This window comes from Phragmites australis, chromosome 17 (assembly GCF_958298935.1).
Source record: "Phragmites australis chromosome 17, lpPhrAust1.1, whole genome shotgun sequence".
Classification (NCBI taxonomy): Eukaryota; Viridiplantae; Streptophyta; class Magnoliopsida; order Poales; family Poaceae; genus Phragmites; species Phragmites australis.
The window spans coordinates 15,239,735-15,262,667 of NC_084937.1; the positions used below are offsets into that span (position 1 = coordinate 15,239,735).

A 22,933-nucleotide genomic window follows, 5' to 3' on the forward strand; every position below is an offset into this window, starting at 1 on the left:
CTACCTTCAGTGGCTACTCGTTGATCCTGGTCACTTGCTGTGAAGTCTGTTCTACCAGCTCCCCGGGCTGTATCTTGTGGCTTAAGCTCTCTTTGTACTCTTTAGTTTCGGTAATGAGAATGGAACTGGGGATTGCTAAGTGCTTGGCTCTTAATATAGGCAACATTAACCGAACCCGAACTGATAGCACTGGAGGCTGGAAAATAGAGAAATGCTAGAATCATACTACATCGATTTATAAGTACTAACAACTTCTGAGTTAAAGCCATCACCTTCACTTTAGTAGTAGCAGCAACAACAAAGCCTTTTAATCTCAAGCATGTTGGGTAAGCTAGAGGTGAAACCAAACAAGAGTCACAGCATAAAGGATAAAAAGTGAAAAAAGATATTAGTCATAGTAGCAAAAGTAATTTTTCCATTAATCTATTAAAACGTTAAAACAAAACTAGAAAATGATCTCATTAGTTGAGAGAGAAAAAGGACCATGCTTATTTTGATAGGGCAAGATTATTATTGTGTGCAGACTACTTAGATATAAATATTACTTCCATTGCAAATGTACAACAGATACAAATATTTTTACAATCATACATATTAAAGTTCAATAAGTAATAAAATTGTATATTCACAGTGAGTGCCTGAGTGGAAACTTTGTACTGACAATATAGTGTAATATTGGTGAATGAACTGAATCGAAACCAACATAGGGGTCTTGGGTCAATCCAAACTGTTGTCGGCTGCTATACCCAGACCATTCGCCGTGCTTTGTTGTTGGAGAACAGGAACCCACTGCCATCTCTATATCCTAACTTCTCTCCCGCTCGTACTGGTTGTGCCGCAAAATTCCCTCCTCTTCAACAAACTCTGCCCAGCTTCTTTCGTACTCGAATGGTTCTCCTATGTGCATTCTATGATCCTTCCATATTTTCCATAGCCTCTCCCCGACCTCTTCTATGCTTGGGCGATCATCGCCACTGGAAGCGACGCAACTTAGTGCCAATCTAAGCCAGTCTATGAGCAATTTTTGGTCCACGTGATCCTCCAATCGGTAATCCAATAACTCATTCGCAAGGTCGTCATAAAATATCTCGAGAGCCTGCGTCCATACAGAATTAAGAACATTGTCTGAAGTGACATTCTATATGAAAATTTGAAACAATATGGAAAAGAACATCGTGACAACATGAAATTTGTTGTCCATCTTACCCACTGGACAATGCTGCTTCTCTGTTGCTTCATCCAAAAGTTCCAGTCTTGTGGTCCGTGAGAAGATAGGATTTCTAAGAGTACTATACCAAAAGAGTAGACATCAGATTTCACAGTAAGCTCACAGGTCCGGAAGTACTCTGGATCCATGTAGCCCAACGTCCCTCTCCATGGAACAGCACGACCACATCTTGACAATCCTGAAGAGCAAACCTTCGCTCTGTAGGTCTCGGTCAGCAGAATGTTCGTTGTGTTCAAATTATAACAAATTGCCGTTTCCTCTGTTTAGAAGAATAAGGCAATAATTATTAATACGCTATTTAGAACATTTAACCATGCATGACGAAACAGAACGACATAATTGTTTTGAGTAATGGCAAGCACATGTTTGGAGCGAGTGTCTCGAGAGCTCTTTAACCAGTTTGGATGGAAGTCTAGGATACACATTGAAGCCAATCTCAATAATCGTGTCTAAGAGTTTTCATTCTAGCTTGTTGCCTCCCTTTTTAGCTTTGCCACTTTGGTTTTTTGTTTTGGCTATGTGCATATTAGCTATGTAAAGGCCGGGAGGATACTATTGTGTTGTATCACCTCGATATAATATTGAGAGTTAATAAAGCTTCCTCTTTCAAAAAAAAAGTCTTCAACAATTGATGTATGGTGTTGACAACACATAACTCTGTCAAAAAAACCATATCACACAGTTTTTCGTCCATGGGTCTACTTCTATGTCACTTAATTTTGTTTGGATAATGGAACAATGTGCTAATATCATCAACTTAATGCCCACAACACACATCACAGGATCAGATACCAGAAATAAAGTACTGACGATCTACAAAATAGCGTACCTAATATAGTGGAATTAATATAGTGATATGTAGTTGGTGCGAATCGTATTCTGATCATCAACCAAAAACCGAAGTGCATTATGGAACACTTGACCCAATGAACAATCCTTTCTTGATATTAACAGACTGAATTGAATACATGTACTGTAAAATTTGTCTCAAAGGTACCACCCTATCCATGCCATGGGATTGTCGGATGATTGAAGGCTATTATCACCATAGTATCAAAGCAAAATTAAGTACAAAACAATGCAAATTGGAACAATGAGAGTGGCTACTGTTTTTAGTAATAAAGGGTGTGGTCCGAACCAATTTCAGCCATACCGGGCATGTCCAGGGGCATCCAATGACATTTTTTATTGTTTCTGAACTAGAATCATTTGGATTCTTTACTACTTTAAATATTTGTGTTTGTAAGGGAAGCGTTTCTACCATATGCTCCCTCCAACTTTTATCCCTTCACACATCACACCCACGCATTATTGTCACTCACTCATTTTTTTTAAGAAAAATGACTAAAACTAGTGCTGCCATTGTCATCGCCTACTCTGGCGAGATTTTCTCGCTGCTCCTAGTGCCGCCACCAAAACGAGCGCCACCGTCGAGCTCATGGTGCTTGCATCATATAGTTTCCTTCTGTACCTCTGGTGCTAAAGCCCTACTCTTATATATCCTTGTTTTGCCACCGCCTTTTTCTTCTCTGGCGATGAGATGACCTCGCTTCATATGTCGTCTCCACCGCCAGGTCCGACACCGTCGGTTCTGCTGCAACCGACGAAGCTTGTTCTAACCTAAGTCCACGGTGGGCCAAGACTAAGCTTATGGGCTGACCTGCAATACTTTAACTATTGGTCATGGATCCGAGTCAACCATTTTGACCCAATCAATGTTTCCCTTGACTAAGTCAACTTTTCTAGTTGACTTTGGCTCTTGGTCTAGGCCCATTTGTCATTCAAATAACATTTTCCCTGATTTTCTGAAAATAATAATTAATTAGAAAATCCATTTAAATCCAAGGAATATTCTTTCCCCTTTTTATGGAATTACCCTTCCGGTCGATCTTCCAAAGCTCTTTTTTTTTCTCCGTTTTAACTCCGATTTTAGTGATTTCTTCATTTAAATTCATCTAAAATCATGACCTATCTCTCTATCCTAGTTTGGTATTTTTTGGAGTTTCTTTTGTTTAGTTTGTTCTTTTGTTGTTCATCTACAATGCTATAATTATGCATTCTTAATTTAGTTAATTTAAATTGTTGAAGAATTATGACCTAGCTTGATTATGCCATATCTTGTTGTCGATCTATCTGTTTACCTTAAAACCCTAGAAGATCCCCAACATTAACTGTGCTTGATTGTTTGGTTGATTACCTTGGTTACTAGTATGCTTAAGAGTTATACTCTTTAGAGTTGAATCATGATATTTAATCATGTTAATCATGCTTTGCGAAAAGTATGAAATATGTTGAGTGTGCTTGGTGGTGCGAGTGTGTTAAAATGTGTGAAATTAATAGAACCAAAAGTCTAATCTTGCGAGGGTGAGTAAGGTGTCCCACGTTGGTGGGTTTGCTTTAAGGGTAGGGTTTGCCTTTGTGGTATTCCTTATTGGGAGACTCTTGCCCTAGTATAAGGACCGATTCATTGTGCCGTCATACTAAGTAATCCTTGTGTAACCACATGTCCCTTTTATGGGAAGGGCTTGGTCTCACACCCTAGTAGCTGAACCCAAAATCTATTCAGAGACAGGAGATGCAACGGGAACCAAGGGAAGACACAGATGACCTAAGTGATGTCCCGTGGTCTGGCAAGAGAGTCCAAAGTTGTTTTGAGCCATGTTGATCATGAGCCCCTGATTTAGTATCCCGTGGGTGAATATCGTGGCAATGTTGGGTGGATACGAGACCTTATTATGTCCACTTCACCAGTAGCTAAGGTTGCAGGCAGAACATATCTTGTGGGTAAAGTGTACAACCTCTACAAAATTTAAACCTATCTGGATAGCCGTATCAATGGTCATGGATGCGAGACACTCCGGCTACACAACGATTAGCCCAATTGTGTGTGTACCTCCTTGAAGAAGGTGTGTGTGGGCTATACACTCATGTTTTGGGAAGTCTAGGGAAACACCATGGGTTGGAGATGACCCTGTGTCCACCAGCTAATAAAACTTGAGAATTGGCGAGATGAATGTATTTCCCCCAAGGACAACAAACATAAATTGACTTAAATCTTGTTTTACCAAATGCTTTCAATGTTGTTATGCAAAACCAGCCCTCCCATAAAAACTGACTTTACACAAAAACCAAACTTTATGGCCTTGTCCCTGGTTATATCCCCTATGCATTTAAACCCCTTGAAGTAGGGTTAGGACTTGATGAGTACCTTAAGTACTCACTTTTGATTATTGATTCATTTGAGCTAGAGTACAACATCGGTAATGATGATGATGAAGCCTTCTCTTGGGCTACGTCCGCACCCAAGATTGCTTCCAGGCATTGGGCGACCTTTATTTCCTTTGTCATGTTTGTTTTCAATAAGGTCCGTCTGCCGTGGTTTATACTAGACTATGTGTTGTAAGACCTTTGAAGACTCTATTTATGGTATTGTCATAAACGGATGTATGGTTGTGATGTCAATTTGTTGTAAATGTGCGTATCTGGTACTGATCCAGGGATTGATATGAAATGCACAATGGAACCCAAAATGGGGGCCAGACAAAAAACGCCTCCAGAATCAAGAATTGGAAACATAATTAGAGTAACATAGATAATGAGCTTTGTCATAACAGGTTTTTATTTGTAATAGTGCTTATGTAACACCCTAATCAATGTGGCCCAATCCAAGTTTGCAGTGGTGTGTATTTGAAATGTCAGGGATGGTTTTTACCACAATAATACATTGTAGTATCATAGTTTTTACTACTAAATACCAGAAGACATGGGAAAACCAAAAGGTCAACAGACTGATTTGCTCCCATATATCTCATTTTAAGCAAAGGCCCTCCTACAAGTGTGTAGAAAGTAAAAAGATCCCCCCCCCCCCCCTACAGTCACTTTTCAACCGCATAAGGATATGGTTGAAGCTATTGGAGACAAAGCGGGAGAGAATGTCACTTTACATCTAAACTAACAGTGCTAGCTATAAAATAGTTTTGTGATAATGTGGGAAAAAAATGTGTAGTTATGTCAAAATGTGTCAAAAAAGTATAGTTTTGTGATAGTCTACATCAACTAAATGTAGTTCTCGGAAATATACTCTTTTTCATTCATTCACATAACTGAACTTTACAAGGTTTCATAGACATTCTAAAATGCAAATTAGCAGTCAAATTTGCATTTGGATCGTGTGCCAATGTTTAAAATTTCTTTGTTTTGGGGGGGGGGGAGGTGGGTATATCACAAGTGTATCTGAGTATGGTGCAATTTTTTGAAAACATGTTGAATTGTTGTTCACACAATAAGATACTGCTTTCTTACCAGTAGACAAATGAAGGTAAGTCAAGGCAATAGCAACATCAATAGCAATCACTATGCGTTGATTAAAATCCAGGATTCTCTCATGTTGGCCTGCAGATAGGTTTAGAAAAAGGATTCAAGTAATTGAAACTTTCCAACAAAAAAGAGAACAATGTAAGCAAACTTAACATACCATTCAGGTGTTGTCTAAGAGTACCGTTTGAAACATACTCTGTAATCATAATACACTCATTTCTTTTATCAATAAAATCTAGAAACCTCACCAAACTCCAGTGATTAACTTCTGTAAGGAGCTTCACTTCCATGAGGATTTTTGCATCTTGAACACAACCCTGGCAACAGAGAATGGCATGTAATCGTTTGCTAGTGAAATATAAAAGCACATTCCTGATACTTTCTGGCCACTGCTAGTGCATAATTATGCCGTATTAATTTACAGATACTCAAGCTTATATAATTCATCCAACTAGCAGGTTGGTCGATTTCACCCTTGAGGTTAATGTGCTGATTTTTACCATTTAGATTATCCTTAAGATGCAACCTTCTGTTGTTGGTGTCTTTTAGCTGATGTCATGATATATAAACTGCTTACCATTTCCTATGAGGAGGTTGGGGACTATTCTCCCTTTATTGTAACAATAAATAAATCAAGTACGATCCAGAGTTAGGTTATCAGCAGAACAAAGTGTGCATGAGGAATAATAAACTAACAAATATTCATAAGCATGTAAACAGAGGGAGAAAATATGAGAATGTGAGAACACAGAACCACCTTTTTGGCTCTCCGGACAATAATAATCTGGTTATCTGGTAATACAGCCTTGTAGACGGTCCAGATTCTTCCTTCACCTAACTTACATGAAGGTGAAAATTTCTGAGTAGCCTTCTAGACCTGCTTAATGCTTAAGGATCCTATACCAGGTATCTGTGCGGACATTTTGGACCTGGACTATCCGCGCAAAGTTGATGGAGCCTTGGATGGTGTGCTTATTTCAGAGGATGAAAAAAGAGACATTGAAAAAGGAAATTGTTAAAGTATGATAGTCGAAAAATTTCTAGCACTTCCTTATTTTTCATTGTTGTAATATTTATCTTACAACTAAATTTACTTCCAAATGTTTGCTTTTCAACATGGTAGAGCAGATGGACATAGTTCTTGGAATAGCAAATGTGGTGACAAAAGATTGGTGAAAGCTTACTAAATATTAATGCTTCATGATATACTCTCTCTCATTTGGCCTCGTATATGGGAACTAAGGTGTGGGTTATAATGACCTTGTTTCCCATCAATCATTATCATAATTAAGGTTGTTAGCATGTTCACTGCATTGAGTATGCAATCTAAATAGGGTCAAAACATAAAAAGAGAAGTAAAAAAAGGTGCTTTTAACTTGTTGATGGACTTATTTTTGCAGAAGAGCAAGGAAGGCTAGGTGGACCTATATTTGGAATTGGAGGGAGTATTCAGGTAAAATCTATGCTTTGTATTTCAGCTTAGTATACCACAACAGCCTAAGTTGTATTAAAGGCATCTAAACCACTTTATCTGTTCAACATTTTTTTATGCATAATAAATATACAATTTCCAATGACTATCCTTTATGCTAGTTTTAATGTATAGTTTGATTTGATTTCTTAGCTTAGTGTAGAATATCACAAATCCCAAATCTATCTAATAAATAGCTTACAATGCAATCTTTAACTTAATAAACTAGCTTATCTTTACTTTCATGCGGAAATACTCAATACTTTTATGCGGCCAACCAACCTTTGATGTAAAACATGGTCATAAGGCCTGTTTCTGACTCTTTAATAATATTATGTTATACTTTTATTCATTTGAGTATGGATGTGATAGATCAATAGTGTAATCTATGTGTGCTATCATGAACAGGGATAAGTCTGGGACCCAATTAGTCTCAGATAGAACACTTAAATTTTATAAATAATCACTGGCTCTATTTGTTTTTACAATAAAAAATTGTATGCACCTGACCATTTACTTTCTGTAGCTAAAATATTATTTGAGATATAATTATGTTGGAATGCCTTTAATAATAAATCCACAAGACCACAAATATAAATTCCTTGTGAAAAATCCAAATATATTAGTGTTATTCTAGGATGACAGGTAGTCCACAAAAGAGGTAGTATGAGGTAAGCTAATGTTTACAGATGCTCTATTATCTACAAGATAAATTTTTGATGATAGCTTTGCTTATAAATCGGCGTTACTACGACACCAGAGTCCTAATAAATTTTGGTGAGTTGGACACCCACACAACCCATGTTGGGTCTAAATACCCATGCTAGATTCCAAGCATTATTTGGTGTATCCAAAAAAAACTTTGCCGAGTCGGACACCCGCACATGAGGCAGGACTCTGACACATGCACCAGTGTGGGGAGTAACACTACTTATGATAGAGCAAGTGTCCTATCTCAGGGCAATGCTGTATGAAATCTAAAATCAAAGAGGACCCACTAGATACAGATTGATTTTTTTCACCCAACTTGAGGTGCCCAACATGGCTTATATGGTATTGATGTTGGCGAATCACCTTTACATGCTACCATGCAGTTGTAGTTGGTGAGTTTAGTTCCACATTGGAATGTTACAAGGGATTTTTAGCTTTTTATTGTGCTTTTTTAGTGTACAACTTCTAGACAGTTTACTCCGCTTCTTTTTTTAAGGAACTTCAAGACAATAAATAGTGTCACTTCTATTTTGTTGTATACACAAGCATATTAACTTGCTTAAAAGATACCTAGCAACAAATAGGATAATCTGTTTCCACAAAAGTAGATAAAAGCTAGTTACAAGCACGAAAATAGAGCAACATCACAGAGGTTTCCTGCTCAATTTAAAGCGACAAACACTATGCAATAACTTCAGTTGCCACAGAGGCTTCATATTCAATATAGAGCAACAAATATTTTTGTGCTAACCTGTTAAGTGTTGTGAAGTGGAGTTAAACCTTGGAAAGAGTTTCCGGATTATTGAGCTGCTACTACCAGTATTTTTAGGGACACCACTCTGCATTTGCACAAGAGAGCTATATTCGAGGACCATAAAAAACTATGAAATTTTAATCAATTTATTAAATGTGATCATGTCCATTAATCTGTCATGTCTGTTATGGCAGGCGATAGGAGAAGAATAAGATTGAATGTGTTGCAGAAATAAATATGGTGATAAGTGAAGCACATGGGTTCGTTACCTGAACGTCAGTTCATGTGAAATGTTTGTCCCAGATGAAGTTTCATTTGGAATCCTGGGAATAGATAACTCTTGAGTGTCCTTTATTTCTAGGAGCTCAAAAGAGGTTAACGCTGCACCATCATCTCCCACACATGCATCAATTACTACTTTCTCCAGAGTCTGCAAGGATTTAAGCCATTGCAAACAACTGGAAGGTATCGTGCACCCACTTATTTCCACCTTTGTTGGTGATAGAGACCACGATGGCCCCAAAGGTTGCCCACATGACAGAGTCCTGCTACTCTCTTTTATTTCATATTTTGCACACTTCGGTATAGATGGTTTGAAAATGAGCTTAGAGCAAGACAGCACTGACAACTCCTCAAGAGCGGGGAACATGAATGGCTGATTCTCATTCCCAGTCGGCAACAATAATATGGACAGCTCCATTAAGTTTAGTAATGTTTCCAATTTGAGGTGTTTAATTTCTTGAAGGGTTCTTCCCCCCACGAAAGTCCCATCTTTAGGTTTCTTAGGTTGGGCATATCTTTTATGTGCAAGTAGCGCAAATTTCTTAGCTGACCAAGTGGAGGGAGATCATAGCAGTTCTGCAAGTGGAACAAATGAAGACTAACAAGGTATGGGAGTGAAGTCCTCATGTTGTTCATCATCCATGTAGGGAATACATAGCCCGCATATTTAACTAACTCAAAATTCTCCAAATTGTGGTTTGGTTGGAGCTCTTCCAGCACTTCCTCTTCTAATACATCATCAACGGATTCATCTCCAGATGAATGAGAAGTAAGAGTCCACTCCAACTTAAGGAAATGAAGCTCCAGTCGGTTATGTAGGTTCAGTCTCTCAGCAATACTTAAGCCCTTGGACCCTCCTATGATGTCTGTAACAACAATCTCATCCATAGTTACGTACCATTGTTCATCAATGCCAATGGAGCACCGGATGTGTTTTGGTAAAGAAGACACTAACACTGGATCATTCATCAGCACAAATTTGAGTCCTGTCATTTTACCTATTATGTCTGGCAATATTTGATGGACACTGGAGGATTGACGTATTGGAGCACAACTAGTGAGGTCCAATGTGTGCAACTTCTGAAGCCTTGCAAAAGACACAGGTAGGTCAAGGAAATTTTTCGACAGGTTTAGATATTCTAAGTTTAACAAGCAACCAATAGATGTCAGACAATCAATGGTTGGGAGGCACTGAGAGAGATTCAGAAACTTTAACTTATTAAAGTTTTCAAAACAGGATGGTTGAGTCTGCAACTTTAGGCACCGCTGAAGGTTCAGATACTCCAAACTGGTTGTTAATATCTCAGTACTTACATGAAGTGCTTCACAGCCAGCCAAATCCAGAACTCGAAGGTATTTAATGGTTGCTAAGGAGGGTGGGAGATTTTGAAGTCTGCAGCATCTCCGGAGCTTAAGAACTTCCAATTTCTCGAGGTTAGTAACGGACTCTGGTAACTGTTGAAGCTCATAGCAACCTGATAGACTCAGGAACCTAAGGAAGTAAAGGTTACCAAACGATTCTGGTAGCTGCTTGAGGTTGAAGCAACTAGACAGACTTAGATCCTCCAAGTTTATTAAGTTAACAAATAAAGGAGGCAAGTGTTGCAGCCCAGTGCACCTTGATAAATCCAAAAAATGAAGATCATGAAGACTGCAAATGGAGTCAGGTAGCTCACTGACATTGTTACAACTTGACAGCCTAAGATGCTCAAGCCTTTGCAGATAACCAAGGGCCGAAGGCAAACTTTGCAGTTTGTCACAGCCTTGCATGTTCAAATATCTTAGCTTTCGAAAATTACCAATAAATGAGGGTAATTCCTCGAGAGATGTTTTTGATAGATCCAGTGTCTCGAGGTTTGTCAACCTACTCACTGGGGAAGGTAATGTTTGAATTTGTACGCCTGAAACATCAAGATATCTTAGATGCTTTAAATGACTGATAGAGGCTGGTAATTCTCCAAAACAACATCCACTAAGACTCAGAATACACAAGTGCTTCAGTAATTCAAATGCTTCGCTCTTAAACGTTATAGCTTCAGAGTTCCTGAGATGTAATGCCCTTGCCCTGGTAAGTAGTGAATTGGAAAGCGTTGATTGCCCTCTGTAATATGTCAACAGTGCATATTGGAATGTTTACCTTTTGGCATTGCCCTTCTGCATTTTGCTACCATCCAAAATTATCATATCATTGCAAGCAACATGCCTTGCAAATTCATGGACGAAGCTATGCATGTAGAGTGTTGTCGGAGCTATTTTGTTATCTGTTCCATCATCCTGAAAATAAATAGCACATAAATTCAATCTAAGCATTAGTGTTCGTTTGATCTGGTTGTTATTGTTTGGCAACTAAATAATATGATCTCCTCATAGTTGCATGTTTTTCATAATGTTCGTTTCAAACTTCTGATCATTTATGTTGTTTTGTGCATCCAAAGAAATAACCACTATTTCCGTAACTCTCATTCTATTTTTGGTGGTTTCCATAAAGTATCATCGAAGCATTCAACAACAACTAAGCCTTTTGTCCAAAGCAAGTTAGGGTCAGCTAGCGATGAAACCCATCAACAACAGAAAGAACGATTTCCTAGGTCATAGTTCGAGCATGGGGATTACTAATTTTTATGCGCTCCTTTGTACAAGGATAATGATTTGGATATATTCCACATTCCTTCAAGTCTGTTTTAACTTCTTTCTCCCATGTCAAATTTGGCTGACCTTGTTGCCCCTTGTACTATTGCTCGTTGAATATGTCCAAATCATCTCATACAATGTTGGACAAGGTTTTTGTTAATTGTTATCGCCCCTAACCTATCACCTATATCTTCATTTCAAACTTAATCCTTTCCGGTGTGACCACATATTCATTGCAATATATAAATTCCACTTAACTTGATCTTTTAGTAGGCCAACATTTTGCACCGTACAACATCACCAGACTAATCACCATTCTAAATAACTTGCCTTTTAGCTTGTGTGATACCTTCCTGTCATAGAGGATATCATTCATCCAACCCACTTTGATTCTATGACTAACATCTTCATCAACTCACCATGGCTCTGTAGTGATCCCAAAAATCAAATGATCCTTCTTGGGCATGCAGTACGACTTGTCCTTCCAAACTAACATCTCCCTTCTCATTCTTAATAACATTCAAGTCACATCATGGACTCAATTTAGTCCTAATAAGTATAAACATTTAATGTCTATCTCGAATTGACACATACCCTACTCTCGTCAACTAGCATCACATATTCAGCTACCTAAATAAAATCTTGCTAAGTGCTAATTAAACTCAGTAATCCCAATAAAAGTTACTATCAAGTTAACAAGTTTCACAATAAAATAAATGTTGAATCTATTTACCATATGACAAACTGAAGTAATATCTCTCCTCCCAATGGATTATAGAATAGGCTGTATATTCATGAATCCACAGAAGTAAATTATTTGCATTTGTACACTAATATTTGATGTTTGAGAAATCTTTATAATATGAAAGATATACAAGAATGACGTTAACAATTAAATTATTCGATATAAAATATTTTTTACATTGTATTAGTCAAAAATGAAAAGAAAGACTCCCAAGCTAACAAGTATTTAGTGACTTACTGTGTGCGTCGTTAGAACTTGGAGAAAATACATTGACAAAAGGTCCTGAATGCACATCTCCCCGTGCACATAAGAAGGCAAGGAATCATACTTTGATCCAATCATATCAAGCGCAATCCACTGTCGGATAAGCTTTTCCTTATCAATAGCAGATCCCTTAGGAAATATGGATAAATATAGAAAGCACAGTTTGAGTGCTGAGGGCAAGTCATAGTAAATTTGATAGAATGGTGAAAACACTTCCATTTTAGTGACAATTATTCTCTCTAACTTCCATATTTCCTCATCCCTTGCAGCTAACCACACATTTGTAATTTGATTTTGTAAAATTGAACCAATATAATGGTATTCCTTCACACCTTTTCACAATTTGCTTCCCAATATCCTTAAGGCTTGCATTGATACTATCCCCATTTCTAAAAGCCCTTTGAGAAAATATTGTCCAACAGTCGTCTTCAGATAAAGGATCCAACTTGTATGGTGGAACAGTGTAAACAAGTTCAGCTGTTGTTTCACTGGAGGTGGTCACTAAAACTTTGGTACACTCCTTTGTACCTGTTAGCATTTCCTTCAATTCATCCAACTGGCTTTTATCCGTGCTAGAAAGGTCATCCAAGACAATTAGACAGCTTTTCTCACGAAGTAATTCTTGCAATCGATTCTTTAGCAACTGCAGGTTATCTTGAATCTCAATGTCTGCATGAGCATCTAAGAGTTTTTCTTCTGTGTGATTACATTGCGAGATTATATCACTAGCAACCTTTTTTAGGTCAAATTTCCTATTTAAGCATATCCACATACGAAGGTCAAAATTCCACCCTTCTCCCTGTTCACCGAAAATTAATCTTGCAAGAGTAGTTTTCCCCAGCCCCACAAGGCCAACAATGGGAAGGACTGATAACATTTCTGCATTACTTCGCAAGAGCATGTCCTTTATATTTGCTTTGTCCCTATCTCTTCCGACGATTGCAGCTCCATCAAATACTCCATTATCAAATTGCTCAATATCAGGACAATGGTGCTGCATCAAACTGAATATGATATAATCTTTTGCTGAAACGTCCAATCTCCTTTTAATTGATTTCATCTGTTTTACTCCAGTGCTATGCAAGAGGAATGGACACGACCAACGGAGCGCTGTTGCCTGTAAATTTTATTTGAAATGACCAAGCAAAGAAAAAATTAGTTTCTAATTAGTTGTTATAGTTACCATAATTTTTAAACAAACAGAGTTGCTAAACTTAGATAAAAAAAATTGATGCAGCATTGTATTAGCTTTAACTAAATTTTGATGACGCATTAGCCATGTCAGAGAATTAATATGTGTACTGGTAATTTAGTTCTTGTGAAGATATTTGACAGGAGCAAGTGCAAAACAAGACCAATTATTTTTCACGTGAGTTGTAACCAAATTATGGTCTGCAAACGAAATGGTTGGCATGCATGTGGCTGTAAAATGCCAAAACTTGCTTAATTTTAGTTAGATTCTTGGTGGTTTCTTAATTTATGCACCTTACGTTGCAACAATCCTTCGACCTTCCACGGTGCAACGCCCGAGGTTAGGGTCGAGCTGGTAGGGGTTTGAGCTCCCGTCCCGCACCCCCTGGGTCTGCAATGAAGACCGCGTCGTGGGAAGCGCCGTTAAAAAAAGGATACTCCTTAAGAAATTATATATAAGCATTACTTAGTATTTACAGGACTCCAACAGATATCTATTATCTTAATATTTTAGGGAGAAAAAGAGTTTCTACGTTCACTCTTCGCTCTTAATACCACAAAATTATCACGTTAATAAAAAAAAAGAAAAAAAATTAGACCACTCATTATTATGAATATCTAACGATCTAGATTAAATCAAATAGTCCATATCAAATACAATTAATAAATAGCTAAATTCGGAATTAAAAATTATGAAAAATTAGCAGTTTGATTTCTATATATTTTGGGAAGAAAAATATCTAAATAAAGAGTTCAAATAAAATAAAATAAATAATAATTAAAATTAGGGTTAAAATAGAAAAAAGAAAGATCCATATCAAATATAGTCTTAGAAAAGATTAATAAATAGCTAAATTCGGAGTTAAAATTATGATAAGTTAGCAGTTCAATTTTCATACAATTTAGAAAGAAAAATATATAAATAAAGAGTCCAAATAAAATAAAATAAATAATAACTAAACTGGAGTTAGGCTAGAAAAAAGAAAGATCTATATCAAATAATATAGTCTTAGAAAAAAATAAAATACCTAAATAAAGAGTTAATATAAAATATAATTGATCAAAGATTATCATAATAAAATATTACAGCAAGATTAGTCACACTATTAACATGAATCACCTTACTAGTTACTTTTTCAAAGCAAACCTTTGCGATTCTGCCGCTCCTCTGAGATCCGATGCTGTTGTGGTTTACAAATTCATCCAGCAGATCCTCCATGACATAGGCGATCTGCTTGATCTTCCCCATCCATTCCTGCACTTCCGGGCTCACCCTGAAGTACTGCCTCTCCAGGTCTACCAGCACATCTTGCAAACTCGCCAGAGTTCGCCCCACATGCTCCACGTCCTCGTCTATGTACGCCGGCAGCTCCAGCCGACGAGCATCGGAGGCCAGCCGGCGTAGCAGCCGGTCCACGACGGCGGCGGCGTGGGCATGCGGCATGGCGGGCTTGGAAGAGAAGACGAGAAGACCGACTCATCAGCCCTGACGATGGGCCGAGAAAGTGGCGTGCATACTTCGGAGGGCTGATTTTTATCGCAGAGAATTGACCCAAGAGGAGCGGACGCGAGTCGTCATGGACGTGGACGTTAACAAAATTTTGTGCTGACAAGTCGTTCCTGCACACCCGTTGGCGATAAGATTCCAAGGGGTTTCCCCAAAAAATTTGGCCAGAAGCTGAAGGTCTATGGAACCGTAGACGGAACGAGTGATCGTGAAAAGTTGGTAAGATCGTGACAAACTAAGTTGGAAAGTATTTTCATTTATTTATGATGAATGATTAATATTGGTATTTATTTGGTTTGATGGTATTCGGTTTTGCATGAGCTTTGATGATTTGAATTGATTTAGAATTTCAAATGAGTATTTTGATTATGGGACTAATTGCAGATGAAGTTGGAGATATGTGTTTGTTTGTCTTATGGAACTGATCGGTGCCAAGCAAGGTACTTGATGCCAGATGATCAAGTAGGCTGGACGGAGTCAAAAGTGATTCTAGCAGTACACGTGGAGGTCAAGTAAAGTATGGAAGATAGATGAAGACGACGTGTTGACAAAGTCAAGCGAAAGGGGTTATGTGCAAGTGACAAGGCGGTCCGAGGGATCAGGAGCGGGAGAGACTTGCTGGCGGTCAGGAGTGCATGACAGAGTACAAGCGTCGCTATCGAAGTGCTTGCTTAAGGTGTAAGCAAGGCGACGAGTCATGCTTTGAGAAGCATGCATGCAGTTTCGCGGTTTGGCCTCAAAACCGTGGGAGGGCTGGAGTAGTACATGTCACCATCGCGAAGTTAAGTTATGAAGGCGTCGCGGCCATCCGATAAATGGAGAAGAAAATAGACCAAAATATCCTCGGTGGTAGGTAAAAATATATTATGAGAGAGGTATTTTAGTAAAAAGCTAGAAAACTTATGAGCCAAGTTTCCTATGCTATAAATAGAGGGGTAGGCTATGAGAGAGTTTGAAACAGCCACTTATACCTCCTCGTGCCACCCATTTGAGAGTTTACAGTCAGGGTTTTAGAGTAGAGAAGGATGAGTGCTTAGCCTATGTAATATGTGAGAGTTTTGAGAGATAAATCTTTGTAATCCGTCTAAAATAGGGTTGAACTCTTTGAGTAATGAAGTTTATATTTTTGCATATACTTGAATTCTCCTTCTAATTTCTCTCTATTGGTTCCCTCGAAAGTTTGCAAGTTTTTCAGTTTTTAGTTTTGATTTTCGTTTTAGTTTTTGGGCTGAAATTTCACCACCTTGTGAGGTTATTTTTCTTGTTGCTAGAGATATAAATTTTCTATACATATGTTTATGTGATGGGGTCTTGAATTCTCTTGCCTCTAGACAATCAACATGGAGAGTTTCGTTGCATGGTGTTTATCTTTTCTTGTTTATTTGTAAGTTATGATCTTTCGAGTTCTAAGATACATGAATTGATCTTAAATGAAACCTGTGATTTATATACCATCCGTGGAGTCGTGTTGCCTCGATTTTCTCTTGTTAAAATTTCTCTTTATTTTTGCTTCCGCTTGAGTTTTGAGGTACGTTGGATGATCCAAATAGGGGAAGGCCATCGATTTCACAAGAAATTTATTGAGGCGTCTATTCATCTCCCCTCTAGTCGTCAATCTCGTTCCTACAGATCGTTATGTGTAACTTGTCTACATGGTTTAAGTCATGGTACGAGCCAGGGGCAATTGACTATTTACTACTCTTCCAGATGGCGCACTCTCATTTGCCATCCTACCGGAAGAATCACCAAAATACCACCCGGGCCCGTATGTCAGTGACTGAGCATGAATCGTAACCGCTAGAATAATACTGAGAGTTGAAAAAACAGTACTGAGAGCTAGAAATCTTGTGAAATTTAAACTAAAAAATACCAAAAAAATCATTTTAACTGGATTCACTAAAAATTTTATGTATAATTCAAACTAAAATTCCCCAAAAATACTACTTTTGCAACTTGTGGCAATTTTTAAGACCTAATAAATATTCCCAAAAAATCTAAAAAAATTTACTAATATTCCTCTGATGTGTTATACTAACTTCTAAAATTATCTATCACCCTAAGTTATAAGTGAAAAAGTGAGTTCCATTGTAATGTACATTATTAATAAATTAGTACATCACATTATAATAAATAGTCATTACAAAGGAACTTACTTTTTCACTTATAACCTAGGGTAGGAGATAATTTTAGAAATTAATACATCATATTAGAGGAATATTAGTGAATTTTCTCAGATTTTTTGGGAAGTTTTGTAAGGTCTTAAAGTTGCTAGAAGTTGCAAAAGTGGCACATTTTGGGGAATTTTAGTTTGAATTATACACAATATTTTTAGATCAATCTAGTTAAAATATGTTGATTATGAACTATAGAGTACGTACAAAAATCGACACATTTTTTTGGCATTTTTTAGTTTGAATTACACAAGATTTTTAGCTCTCAGTACTATTGTTTCAACTCTCGGTACTGTTCTAGCGGTTACTATTTATGCTCGGTCACTGACATACAGGCCCGGATGGCATTTTGGCGATGTCTTCCGATAGGATGGTAAATGGGAGTGTGCCATCCGGGAGAATAACAAATAGTCAATTAAAGGTGTACATATTTTTTCAGGATTAAATCATAGGTAAAAAGAGTACATACACACCTGAGTAGCTTTAGTAATCAAAGCAAATACTCATACTATGTGAGGTTAAACCTCCAATCTAATCATTTGCTAGGACGCACTCATACGGTGTGTGAGTGTATATATAGTGTACGTGCGTGTGTCCATCCAACCTGTACTTAAAAAAAGGATTATATGTGTGATTCGTAGCTAGAAAATAGAAATAAAAAACTAAAACCAACTTGACTGCAAGCCCCGGCACTACTACAAAACCTATTTTCCGAGACACCTAGAATTGATTTGTACAGGCGGTTCGTAGGAAAAACCGCTTGAGAAAGTGGCTGCGGCCCCGTGCGGCCGAGGACCGCCTGTGAAAAGTAATTTTCACAGGCGGTTCCTTCCGTGGACCGCCTATGGAAATGGATCCATTTCCACAGGCGGTCCACGTAAAGAACCGAATCTGGGGACTTAGCCTTCAATAGCCCCGAGACCATGGAGGTGACCCAGACCATCCAAGGGCTTGCTAACGAAGGGTCTATAGAGGCTGACAGGGAGAATGACCTGCTTACCAAAGCCCTGGGGAACAAGGAACACCCGGGTCGCACTTGAGGCATCGGATCAAAAGTGGGCTGGAAGCATGGGTTCCCAAACGATGCGGGCCAGTACAAGACACGAACTAGATATAAGAAGACCCTAGAGGAATAGATACAAGAACAGGTTAAGGTCGAATTCATGAAGATGTGGAATGAAAAGGAGAAGGAAAGGACGGCATTAATGCTAATAGAGCAACCAACCAGCCCAGGATTTCAGAGCAGCATCGGGTCCACACATTTCGATAGCCAGAGATATCCTGTGGATGAAATCAAAGAGGCTACCCCTTGCATTCTTCATGTTCCGGTCGGCAAGGGAGACTTCACTGTCGAGGCTGCCACTGGCCAGGCCATTCCAGGCCGTGTGTTTCACAGTCAAGATATTCCGGCCGGTTACGCCAAGGTACAAGTGGACTCGGTGCAGCCGATTTTCAGGAAGTACAAGCTCGAAATCAGCGCACCTGAGGGTATTAAGATTCTCGATGAGGCTGTTGGAAACTTCATTTTGTGGCCTAGACGGGATATCATAGTAAGCTGTCAGAAGTCACAATCGCCAGCATCCCGCCTATCCCAGGGCCCTGCATCTCTGCCTCAGGCACCGCTGCCCCAGAGCCAACCCACTCCGCCTCAGGCACCTCAACCCCAGAGCCAACCCACTCCGCCTCAGGCACCTCAGCCCCTGTGCCAACCCACTCCGCCTCAGGCACCTTCGCCCCCGCGCCTGGTATCTCCGCCGCAGGCAACTTCACATCGTGCTTCACCGTCTACATGTCAGGCACCTCCGCCTCCAGCATCTCTGACTCCGGCGTCTCCGCCTCCTGCACATCCATCACCTGAGCATCGGAGAGTTCATACAATGATTACCCCATATGAGAAGATTGAGCTACCTGATCCGATGAAGAGGTGGCTTCTGTCCTCATCAAACCAAAGGCATCATCCGGACAGGAATCTCCAGCGAAGGGCAATCTCACGAAAGAGATCGTCAAAGCATTAAGTACGTCACAGATAGATTTCATGCCTACACTGTATGTTCCCAAAAAATATGAGCATGGCAAGCCATTTCTGCCATCATTTCAACTCCAGGAAGGTCCATGGGAGATGCGGAAATTCCACGAATGGTACATGAGGGCATGTCGCGCGGGCCTCTCCATAATCACTGCTTTTGTCCCCGCTAACGTTTATCTAAGCGGAGATAGCTACCTCATGTTGGATTTCAAGGACATGCACGCTGTGTTCCGCCTCGACAAACTTGACGTCAATCTCATAAGCGTGTGGTGCCTGTAAGTGCTAACAATCTACCTCTACGTTCATATATGTACCAATATATGTTGTAGAAGCTAATGACTATTGATTTGTTCTGTAGGATGCAATTTAACGATGCAGAAAAGTTAAAGAGGCCTGTCGGATTCCTTGATCCGCAACGAATTTTCCAGCCAAACATGATCGTGAACATAAGGACTGATGACCCTAGGATTAAGGGGAAGAGTAAAAAGGATACAGCACGGGTTATAAGAGAAGCAACCAAAACAAAAAGGCTCGAAATGTCAACCTATATAGGAAGGGCTATGCTCAAAATGCAGGACAAGGACTGCATCTTCGCTCCCTACAACTTTAAGTAAGTTTCATACGTTATGAATCTAACATAAGTGTTCAACTTAGTTGATCGATCAAGAATCTAACAGAAGTATTCATGTAGCGATCACTACATTTGTATAATGCTGATGCTGAAGTCGAGCAGACTCGTGGTTCTTGACTCTGCCGATTTCCAACAAAAATCCTACCAAGATTTCATTGATATTATACAGAGGTAAAGGAAGTTTCCCATACTTAAAATTCTTATACATTATTTATGAATTGATAATTACTTGTTGGTATTCGAATATGGCCTACAAGTGGTATGTAATGAAAGGTGGGATACACGATACGGACAGGCCGGATGCGATGACAGTCCGTACACATTTTTCGGTACTAACACAACTTCTAATTCTTATATTCCACTATTAATGACGAATAGTTTTATTGAACTAACGAATACGTTGCGTTTTTTTTAAGTGCCACAAGTAAGGTTTCAATACCGTTCTTTGTGGATACTATGTTTGCGAATTTCTTAGGATAAACGGGAGGTACACAACGAACCCTGAGGACGTAAGTCACCATTGTGCCTGCACATTCTTATTTGGTTATGTTTCCGTTGTTAGTAGTATTTTAATTCTTTTAGTGTGTTTTCAAACCAGGCAAGGATGATTCAATGTGCGAACCAAGCTCTCACCGATAAAGAAATTCAAAACGTCCAACGTGACATGTGCCGATTTATTATGCACGAAGTCATCCACAAGAACGGTAGATTCTTTGATCGCGGAGGCGAATTAGCTAGCCATCCAAGACTTTGTGTGTGGGACAACGACTCTTAGCTATATAGGCTTGTGATGTTGTAAATACTGTTTTGTAAATATTGTTGTACTTGTGTTAAATGTTGAAATATGTGATGTTATTCATATTGTTGTTGAAACTGTGTGAAATCTGGATGAAATAAAATATATTTTATTTATTTTTTTTGAAATAAATACATACCACAGGCGGTTCTCCTACGGAACTGCCTGTGCAAATCTTTATATCACAGGCGGCAGCTAATGTGGACCCCGCCTGTGGAAATGGATTTCCACAGGCGGTTGTCTTAACGAACCGCCTGTGGAAATCCATTTCCACAGGCGGTTGACCTTAGGAACCGCCTGTGGAAATCCATTTCCACAGGCGGTCACTTTTGCGCTGTTGATTTCCACAGGCCTTCTGTCACAGGCGGGTGCGTCAAACACCTGTGAAAAGGCTTTTCCACCCGTCTGTATAGTATCGTTTTGTAGTAGTGGCCCATCTCTCATCTTGCTATTTTATTTCTCTTTTAAAAATTTCTAGAAAGGTGTTAGAAAACGATCAACGTGTGGTGCAACTAAAGTTAAGCACGGCAACCTTAGGCATCCAACCAAACGGATATATATATACGAGGGGTGGAGTGGAGGCCATAACAACCCAAGCCAACAATCAACGTGTCTCATCCAAGCAAGTAGAAGAAATTAGAAACACTCAACAGGATCAAGGCTAGGTAACTTTTTAGCACTAAATTCTTGTAAAAGGCAGGAATACAAGGGTCCTAAAAGGTTTGAGAGGGTTCAGAGAGAGCACCCATCTGTGGTACTCTTTTATTGACAATTAACCATACATGGTGCACTAATTGTTCTAATAAACATGAATTCGTATAAATAGAAAAACAAGGCGTACTGCAACATAATATGCATATTGCTTACTCAAATTCATATGCGAATACGAATAGTTCGGATCCAATGACATTTTGGGTGCCAAAATCCCATACCGTATTCACATTCATATTTCTTGTGAGATTCAAATAAGATAAGAAGGAATTTATTAATCAGGTGGCAAAATCTAAACAATATGCATATCTCTGGATGTTACTAGAGTCATTTCCCTATACCATCTCGTGTACTTTATATATTTCCCTATTGGTGCTACCATTGAATACAAGTTGATATTCCTAACATAGTATTAGAGCTATATTTTCTTTTGGGACGCTGCAACTCGTCCCGATCTACCCTACCCGCTGCTGGTTTCTCTTCTACCTGTCACCGGCTGGATCCGACCTGTTAGGAATATAGCGTCTTTATCCATTATGTAAAGAGGGTTACTAGAGTTCTTATCATGCATGTACTCCTCATGTACTCTATATATTGCCCCTATGGGCTACTATTGAATACAAGTTGCTATTTCTAATATGGTATCAAAACTAGCTTTTTTTTCTATGGGACGCCGCAACTCACCCAAGACCCTAAATTTTTCTATTAGGAATATAGAGAATATCGTTTTTTTTTGCGATACCACCACCCGGTGTGCCGCCATCTCCCTGCACCGCAATGCTCCCTACACAGCCCGAATTGCCTCAGTTGTTCCGCTCGGCGGGCTCTTTTTCTCTCGATTCTCTCGGCGTGCTTCTGCTTATCCGAGTGTCGCTCGTTGTCCCATCTACTGCACCGCCTTCACCTTCAATGGCCGGATCTTCCTCCTCACGCTAGATCCAGCTCTCCTATGGCTGGAAATGGCGGTGCATGGTGGCCTCCTCTTGGGCAACGGCGGCATGCCCCAACCGCTCCATCGCATGTGCCACCTACTTCAATGGCGCGTCCCTGCCCATCAGATCGTGCAGGTGGGCTGCCGCCGGCTCCACCACCGTCGGCTTCGCCTACCACCGGCCTCACTAGCCGCCAGGAACGCCTGTCGTGCACCGCCTCACTACCGATGGCGGCGGCCGCCTCCCGTCTCCTTCACCTGGCACCGCGCAGGCTCTCAAGTCCCAAGCACTCCTCCCCGCTCGCCGCGATCTTGCTCCCGCAGCTCATGCCGCTTTCCACTACCCCGGGGAGCCACCGCTTCTGCGCCGCGGCGCAGGCTGGCGAGGGTGGCGGAGGAGGCCGTGGGGGAGTTCCGGAAGCGGCTCCAGGTCATGGACGTGAAGGGTGGGGAGGACAAGGGCGCAGCGTGGGTGGGGAAGCAGCTCGCCGTGCGCGGGTGGGTGCGCACCTGCCGCGCCTAGAGGACTGTCACCTTCGTCGAGGTCAATGATGGCTCTTGCTTGT

The 22,933-nt window shown here is 39.7% G+C and overlaps 1 pseudogene; it reads right to left on the minus strand.

Moving 5' to 3' along the window:
* Nucleotides 1–528: 528 nt before the first annotated feature.
* Nucleotides 529–15,120, minus strand: LOC133897162 (disease resistance protein RGA2-like; annotated as a pseudogene).
* Between the last annotated feature and the right edge of the window lie 7,813 nt (nt 15,121–22,933).